Genomic DNA, 8,865 nt, shown 5'->3' with positions numbered 1-8,865 from the left:
GTTGACCCAATGATACTAGTTTTTTGTTTGTTTTGGAGACAGGATCTTGCTAACTAGTCTAGTCTGGCCTCAAATTCTACATCCCCCTGCTTCCACCCCTCAAAGGTATACAGGCATGTACCATCACTCCTGGCTTACAAATGCTTCCTAGGGGCTCCTGGTGTGGCGGGAACTTTCTGATGAAGGTACAGATGTGGTCCCAGATATCATAGACATGCAATCCATTGAAAGAGACAGATGCTAAATAAATAAAGAGCTAAGCAAACAAATAATGGTAGGGCAGGGAAGTGCTACAAAGTAAGTATTTAAATGGCCATGACAAAGATGAATGGGGTCACATGTCACTAGCTGAGTGGATGGACAGAGAAAGGACAGCAGGGAGTGACAAGGCCTTCGACACCGTCTAAGCCCTGCTAGGAGGAGGAGCCAGAGGAAGGCCAGAAGAAAGAATAGGACCAGATATGACTTCAGTTTTGTCTGAGTAGGTAAGGAACTGTTTGTTTGTTTGTTTGTTTGTTTGTTTGGGTGTGTGTGTGTGTGTGTGTCACAAGCCTGGCTTTTATGTAAGTGATGGGTATCCAAAAGCCAGTCCTTGTGTTTGCAAGGCAAGTGCTTTTATTCTCTGAGCCATTTCCCCATCCCCTGTTGGAAGGTTAAGAAAGAGACAAGCCAGGTGTGGTGGTTCAAGCTTGTAATCCCAGCACTTGGAGGCAGGAGAACTGCCATGAATTTGAGGCTAGCCTAAGCTATATAGTGAGTTCCAAAATTAGACCCCCATCTCAAAAGTAGAGAGAGAGTGTGTGCACAGGTGGCCATATTTACATTTTCCCCATGATCAGTCTGGGTTAGAGACTCAATGGGAAGTATGGAGAGCAGTAGTTGTGATGTCTTTCAGGAGATCATGGTGTCAGCTCTCTAGACCCAGGGTCTGCACACACCAGTATCTCACACATGGTCATCACTTGCAACAGCAATAGTATCAGGTATTTCCCTAGGTCTTTCCCAGCAGCATCTTGGGGGTCCTGGCTCTCCCTGGGCCCTCCTTCACCTTCACTCTGCTTCTCACTGAGTTGCTGGAAAAAAAAAAAAAAAACTTGCTCTGAGACCATCTCTTCCCTTCCTACCCAACTTGCCTCCAAAGTAGCAGCAACCCCCCCCACCGCACCCCTGCAAGCTGGCACCTGAGAGAAACAGGCATGAAGGGGAAGAACTGCTACAAGGCCCACTCCCGAGACTTAGCATAATCTACCCACTCTGCCCTAGCCTGCAGCCCAGGCTAGCTCCCAGTTGGCAGTGACCTCAGTATTTGGAGGAGGGACAAGGGACTTAGGAACCAACCGTGCCTCCCTAAGGCCACTTCTCTCCCTTTCTTCTCAGTCTGACTTTGCTCACTCACATTCTCTCATTCTCAATCTCTCTGTTCCTTTCTCTCCCTCCTTCCCTGCCTCTCTCTCCCTTAGTCATTTGCAGAGCGGAGATGGCCTAGCCCATCTGGGAGCGAGAGCGCTGCCTGGTGACGGAGGCGCAGGTAATAGCCATGTGGAGGAGAGAGACGTGGAAATTTATGACATTGAAAATGACTGAGGGAGAGTGTATGTGTGTGAGTGTGGGAGAAAGAGGAGGCGGGGGTGGAGAGGGAGAGAGTGTTCACACTGCTGTCTCACACACACTCAAGGCCTTACTTTCTCCAAAGGAGAACAGCCTTGTTAGAGTGGGGAGCAATGCCAGGCCAAGGACAACAGCAGACAGCAGACAGACAGACAGACAGACAGACAGACAAACAGACAGATGATGGCACAGAGTGGGAAGGAGAGAGAAGAGAGGTGACAGCCAGTTAAAGCACAGTTAACAACCATGGGAGAGCCAACCAGAGCCACCCAAAGCCACCTGCTTTCCCTGCCTGTCCCCCACCTCAGGAGTTCTGGTCTGAGGAGGGACAGTCCTCATGCATAGAGCAGTATGGAGCCTGGAGTCTGAGCTAGAGGTTTTCTAAGGGGTGGTGGAGAAATGGTCAGACAGACATCACAGCAGGCCAGTGACAAAACGGGGACTGAACCCAGGACTCCTTTCTCCCCTAGGGGTCAGTGTGGGGAAACAGAGTATAAATGGATCATGAAAGGTAAAGGTACAGCCAGATGACTTCCTTACATCCTCTTGTCAGGAGAAAATTGATTCCTTGGGATGCTAAGCCTCTCCCCGCCCCCCTCCCCAATCCCTCTACCCCAGCCATCTCCAGACCACTCAGGACACTGTTTCTAGGCATAGAAGTGATCAGACATCCTTCAGAGAGCTTAGCCTCCATCTCCACTAGGGGGCACCCCAGGCCCAGAGGCCTGTACACCTTGTTCTCCTTGGCTCTGCCACTCTGGCTCACATACTGTTGAGTCTCTTCCCAGCCACAGGCTTTAAACCAAGAGTCACTTAACAGGTACCCAACTAGAAAGAAAAAGAGGCAACTCCAAATTCCACAGTATGCCCTCTCCTTTTTTACTAGCCCTCCACTGAGGCCCATCCTCCCCTTTCCCTCCCTCTCCTCTTCCTTAGCAGTCTTGCAGAACTTTCTTGGATGAATATTTCCCATCCCCAGGCATGAGAAGAGGCTGTCTACAGATTGGACACACAAGATTTAGGGCCAGAGAGCTTCCCCCAAAGCATGGCTCTGCTAGATGATTGGAGGCTCTGTTCTAGAAAATGGGGCTGTGGTGAGGGTCACATAGTATCCTGTATACAAAAATGACTGGCACAGAAGGAGGCGCTCAACAAATGAGCTGTCATCGGGCTCCTCTGAGCACACACACAGCTCTGTCTTGGCTTACAGCTACATTTAGAGGGATGAGCTTGAACGCTATGGGTGAGGAAAGAAAGCAAAACAGGAACAGCATGGGAGAGTGCTACGCGGGTAAAAAGAGGCAAGACCAGAGCTGTGGTAGCAGACACTCAAGTTAAGCCTAAAAGAGACTTCCCATTCTGAAACACTAGAGTAAGCCACCCCCTCCTCTCCCCAAACCTGGTCCAGTCTGCCTCCATTCTGGAGGCAGCTCAGAAACAGCAGCAACTGCCCTGCCTGGGGAGCAGTGGGGGAGGTGAAGAGTTCACGGGGCTCAGGGGCTGTGGGCCTCAGGCCTCCCACCCAGCCCCAGTGCCCTGGCCTGGCCTACTGTGGCCGCATAAAAGGTGACGGATGGTTAATAGGGGAGATAACGGGATTCATAAGGGAAATTTATCGGTCACTCTGGTGGTATAAATATGTTTATAGCGGACCAAGGGGAAATGAAGAAGCCCCAATAAATCACCACGAAGCCACCAGCAACTAATAGGCAAGCGGCCTCAGGAACCCCAGCGTTGGCGCTCGCAGACACCCCCTCTGGCTGCCTGGTAATGGCATGGCGGGGCTGCAAACTCGTCAGCCCGAACGTCTGGCCCACGCAATAGCAGGAACAGGACTCCAGGGGCCACCTCTGCTAGAGCGGAACTACCCAGCTTTCCTGTGACACCACCCCCACTACACCCCTCACCATGGGGGATCTGGACTGCGCCTTCTGGAAAGTCTTAGTGGGCTGTAGGTATATGGACCAAGGACAGGAGGCTCTGGTGTCAGGCTGGCTTCAAGACTTGATGTTGTCCCTTTCCAATCCCAGCCTCTCTTGGAATATCATCACCTGCAAATTGACTTAGAAGCTTCTGGTGACTGTAAGAGGAGCAGTAACCCTTGCTGGGTGCTTGGTACCTTGAAAGCTTCAGTGAGCCGCAACTATTCTTGCTGTTGAGCAGGGTTGCCCTGTTTAGGAAGTGTGAGAACTAGATAGCATCCTGCACATGTGCTCAATAAGAAACCTAAGACTCAGAAGTTAGAGGCCTGGCTACAGTCACACGGCAGAGAGGAAAGGCTACTTGATTCCAAGCCCGGGTCTCTTTCTCCTGCCCCAGCAAGAGTCTATGGGAAGTTTGTGAGGGTTTCCTGTCCAAGCTTGCAGAGGAAGTCTAGGATTTTAGGGGCCCTGGGGCAAAGCCATGGCCAGCCTCGGGTGTGATTGCTGGCGCTAATGCTTGAGGCCTGGGGTCCCCTGACACCTGTCTCCTCATCCCTGCTCCCTCTCCCACTCCCTTGCTGTATAGACAGGGCTGTCCTGTCTTCACCCCAGCACCATGAGTGCCTAAAGCCTTTCTCTCAGTGCACAAACCTATTTGGGATCTATGCATTCTTATCCCGATCACAGCTAGGCCAAAGTCCTCTCTAGCTACCTTCACCCCTTTCTTCCTGCGGCAAGTTTTACAGAGCTCCCTCAGCAAACACAGTATTTAGCAAGATAGACAAAGCCCAGCCCTGATGGTGCCCATTGCCTGCTAGAGAAGTCGGGTGGGGATGAAGAAACAGAATGGGGTGTGTGCCACAGCTGGGGCAAGTATAGGAGAATGAACAGCAGGCAAGCCAGAAAAGCATTTCCGGAGGAGGGTACCCGGAGTGTGGAGGTCAAAGAACTTCCTGAGCACAGTAGGCTCCGTTGGGCTATTTCTCCATCACTGCGGAGGGGCAGGGCAGACACCTCCACTTCAGACTCCACCAGCATCGGGTCCCTGTTTCTCCCCGGTGGTCACTCCTCACTGGACAATGCTGCAGCCTGCTCCCACTTAACTGCAAGGATGGGATGGCCTCTCCTCTCACCCTGTGCAGGCCTGAACACCAGAACTGTCTCCAAGACCCTAGACTAGGGACCACCCTTTCCAGGGACACCCTTTCCTGTTTAAGATCCTTAAACAGACATCCTGGGCCTGGAAGTCCCTAGGACACCACTTCAGGTCCATTGCTTTGGAGGGAGGAAGGACGAAGCTACCTTTCCCTTTCCCCTACCCTCACTCCTTATGGTTCCTCTGTCTCTTGTCTGTCTGTCTCTCTCTCTGTGTGTCTGTCTCTCTCTGTATGTCTGTCTCTGTCTCTGTCTCTGTCTCTCTCTGTCTCTCTCTGTGTCTGTCTCTCTCTGTATGTCTGTCTCTCTCTCTCTCTCTCTCTCTCTCTCTCTCTCTCTCTCTCTCTCTCTCTCTCTCTCTCTCTCTCTCTCTCTCTCTCTCTCTCTGTGGCTGTCTCTCCCACTCCTGTCTCTGGACCTCTCTCCCCGTTCTGCTCTCCCTCAGTCTCCGGCTCGGTGTCTTCGACTCCCCGCCGCCCCCTCCCCAGGCCTCCTCCCTAGCCGGGCGGGGGAAAATCGCTCCGTAAATAGGCGGATGGCCCGGGGCGCTCTGGGCGCAGACACTCGTTTTTAGAGCCGGTAATTGACTCCTTTCAGTTGATAATTCATGGCTTGCATATGCGCTTTAATGCGGGCGCCCGGGGAGGCGCGGCAGGCGGGGCGGCGGTGCGCCGAGCGAGCTGCAGCGCGGCGGGAGCGATCGGGCCGGCCTGGATGCGTCCTCACCACCCGACCCTCGGGTCCAGGTCCCCCGGAGGCGCGGACGCCCTCTCTACCCGCCTGGCTGAGGAGCAGGGCACTGGGTAGCGGGAAAGGTTGTAGGGGTGAGGCGGGACTGCACTGGTGGAGCCTTCCACGAGGACACAAGGACGGAGTACACGGGCACCTCTTCCCCTCGCAGTCAAAGGGGAAACTGAGGCTGGAACTGGGGTAACCGCTCTTACCAGCATTCCACGGAACGCAAACCCTCAACTCTAGCTACCGTACTTCTCAAGGGTGTGGGTGGGAGGCCTCTGGCCCAGCGGCTGTAGAGATTCCTTCACCCCAGAAACTTTTCTTGTTTCCCAATTAAATTCTTCTGGGGTAATGGCCCACCCTGTTGCTCTCTCCCAGACTCCCACCAACTCTTCTCCAATAATTCTGGAATCGGACACGTAGACCGGTGGTCTCTCACCTCACAGGCTCTAAGCCCAAGTCCCTCCCACCTGACCCTCACCTACTATGGGTCTGCAGCCTCTTGATTCCGTCGCTCCTGTGATCTTTAATCCCCTCTTAAAGACGTTTGGAAGAGACGGGCTACCTGCCCAAAGTCACACAGCAACAGAGCGAAACCTGTGCCCAGATCAAGCCCTCTATGGGTGCCGGAAAAGGAGTGGGAAGGGAGTAGAATTTGTTCCAGAGGGTCCCATGTGCACCCCACACTGACTTCAGGGAGGCCCTACAGAGGAGAGATGCGGAAAACTGAAGGGCCTGCCCCCAGTCACACAGGTCGGGGTGACTTCAGATAAAAGAGGTTAAAGTCAGGGATGAAGCTGGACCGGGAATAAGCAGCAAGAGGCATTAGCTTTAAGATAGGTCTGTCCCCAGGACGGGATTTCTGTTTACTCAGCCCCTAGAGCTGTATTTCCCACTCACTTTCCTGTAGCTAATTCCACCCCAAAGAGAATTCTACTCCCTCTGCCTTAAAATCCGAGAATGTTAAAGCAATATCAAATCGCCTAACTTACTCCTGCGTCTTTCTCGCTGTCCTGCCAAGGACTGATTTCCCCATCTGTGCAATGGAGCTGGAGGATCAGAGAGGCAGGTTCAATTTCCAGAGGTTCTGAGATCAGAAGGCCATGTGAAGCTCATTGCTGCCCTCTGCTGCCCACACTCTGTAATCAGCCTTGGAAGGCAGGACCGTATGCAGTAGACACTTGACTCAACCTTCTTACTAAACCTGTCTGAGGAAAAACCCCGTAAGGCTATTTCTGTACCAGGCTTTTTCTTTTAATCCGTCAACCAGCTCCCAAATCACGTCACAATGACTTATTAATAGTTTTGAATGCTTGGCCTAGCTTAGGCACGTTTCTGGCTAGCTCTTTTAACTTAAATTAACCAGTTTCTCTTTATCTACCTTTTGCTTCAGGGCTTGTTACCTTTCTTCTATATATTTTACTTTCACTGCTTCTCTATGTCTGGTTGGCTGGTGTCTGCCTGACTTCTTGCTCTAGGCGTGTCCCTTATTCTTTCCTCCTTCTTTTGTTCTTCTGCTTCTCGTTCCTCTTGAACCTAGATTTCTCCTCCTATTTATTTATTCTCTCTGCATGCCAGTCCTGCCTATCCCTCTCCTGCCTGGCTATTGGCCAAAGTTTTTAATTCAACTTTTTATTAGATTAATCAGGTGCCGTATACAGGCAAGGTGAAACAAATGCAACACATCTTTTCATAATTAAACACACAAACTTGCACCGTTAAACAAATACAGCATAAGCACACCTTTACACAGTTAAAGTAATATTCTGCAGCATAAACAAATGTAACCCAGTTAAGGTTAATACTCCACAATATATTTCTTCATTAGAGATCTTGGGCTCAAGTAGACCCGAAGAGATGGGAAAGTCTTAATGAAGTCAGCAATATCTCTGTTCAACATGCATCTGGACACCCTAAATGGTACCCTCAGAGCTGGTGTAATACCTGGGTTCTTCGTCTCAGCCAAATTCTTAATTGTGTATTTGTTTTTGTGCATGAGTGCTTTTGCCTGCATGTATGTATGTGCACCATGTGTATGCCTAGTGACCTTAAAGGTCAGAAGAGGGCATTGGATCCCCTGGAACTGGAATTGCTACATTCCTACTCCGGACAGAGATCACAAGGCCAACTGGCAGAAAAATCTACTGAGCCCCTCATCCTACTCGCTATCTTGGGCCAAGGGGGGGAGGGTCCATGAACTGAGCATTCACACAGCAGACCACAGAGAAAAGCAAGCTGGTGAAGTTGAGGCAGGAGACAAGAGGCCACTATGGTATTCATGAGAAGAAAGGGGCACGGGGCAGACTGAGTGGGGAATGTAGCATGTTTCCAGGAGGAAGGCTGTTACACAAATACTCTACCACTGAGCTCATCCCTACCCCCGCTCAAGCTCTTGACCAAGGTCTCCACCTCCTTCATGATCCAGAGACAAAGCTCATCTCCTACAGCAAAGTGATATGATGCACCAGAAGTCCCACAGAAGTTCATAACCTTCAGAGAATAGATTCTGCAACACAGATCCTGCTTCATGCTCACAGTCCCCTGGTTAGGTTGTCTTTGCTTCCCATGTGATTCTGTCTCTCTGTACCAGTTCCTAGCCTAAGTTCGGCCTTTGTATAAATATCTTGTCCCCAGTAAGGTGAGATACCCAGCCTCTGAGTTCTACTTTCCTCAGATCTCAGAAAACCTGAAAAGACATCTATAGTTTCCAGGGTTATCATGTAAAAACATTGTCCCTGTGCAAAACATTGACCATAATAATGACATATAAACACAAGAATCCCCCGAGCAGCAATCTAGATCCTGAATCCATTTCCACAGAGAAAGTCTTATCTTGATCCCAAATATAGATCCAGGAACAAGAGGGCTGTGTTGCTCTGCCATGAATCCATACATCCATGTAGTTCTCAAGCATGTTCTGTTGCTTCATGATGATCAATAGTCTGCAGAGCCAGGTCATCTAGTTGAGACCCTGGCTCCTCCACTTAAGGTGGATTGTCACTTTGGTCCAATCTCCGGATGGAGGCCTACTGTCTGTGCCTCAGTTTCCTCAATTGTAAAACCACACACAGAGAGAGGGGGAAGGGAAGAGAGTTTGAGCAGCTACTAAGAAAGAGAAAGGGTTCAAAATACATCATCTAGTGTCATTATTGTTATTTTCTCAGAATCCAAGTTAGTAGTTTTACTGGTGTAAAATTGTTGTTACTGTTGTTAACTTATGCTAAAATCAATTTCCAGAAAAAGTAACTTCTGACCCAGACATGTATACACTCCTCCCCCCCCCACCTCTCTTTCCCCTTTTCTTTCTCTGGGTTATTTTAGAGGCTGCAGTTAAATCAGCTGATGGTATTTCCTTTTGTGAACAGATCTGAATTAGTTCTAGAATTCATTGATTATTTCCTACCCAAAGGCCCCTGCAACTGCTTCATCCTTTTCTGTTTAACTT

At 50.3% G+C, this 8,865-nt stretch overlaps 1 long non-coding RNA gene across 1 annotated transcript; it reads right to left on the bottom strand.

Moving 5' to 3' along the window:
- Positions 1-817: 817 nt before the first annotated feature.
- Positions 818-6,512, bottom strand: LOC113832914. The gene is made up of 2 exons (XR_003482762.1): positions 6,413-6,512; positions 818-1,073 (listed from the first exon to the last, which is right to left on the bottom strand). It is a non-coding gene; the product is annotated as an uncharacterized LOC113832914 (long non-coding RNA).
- Between the last annotated feature and the right edge of the window lie 2,353 nt (positions 6,513-8,865).

The sequence above is a fragment of the Cricetulus griseus genome, chromosome 2 (genome assembly GCF_003668045.3).
Source record: "Cricetulus griseus strain 17A/GY chromosome 2, alternate assembly CriGri-PICRH-1.0, whole genome shotgun sequence".
Taxonomy (NCBI): Eukaryota; Metazoa; Chordata; class Mammalia; order Rodentia; family Cricetidae; genus Cricetulus; species Cricetulus griseus.
This window is presented reverse-complemented; position numbering and strand designations above follow the sequence as displayed.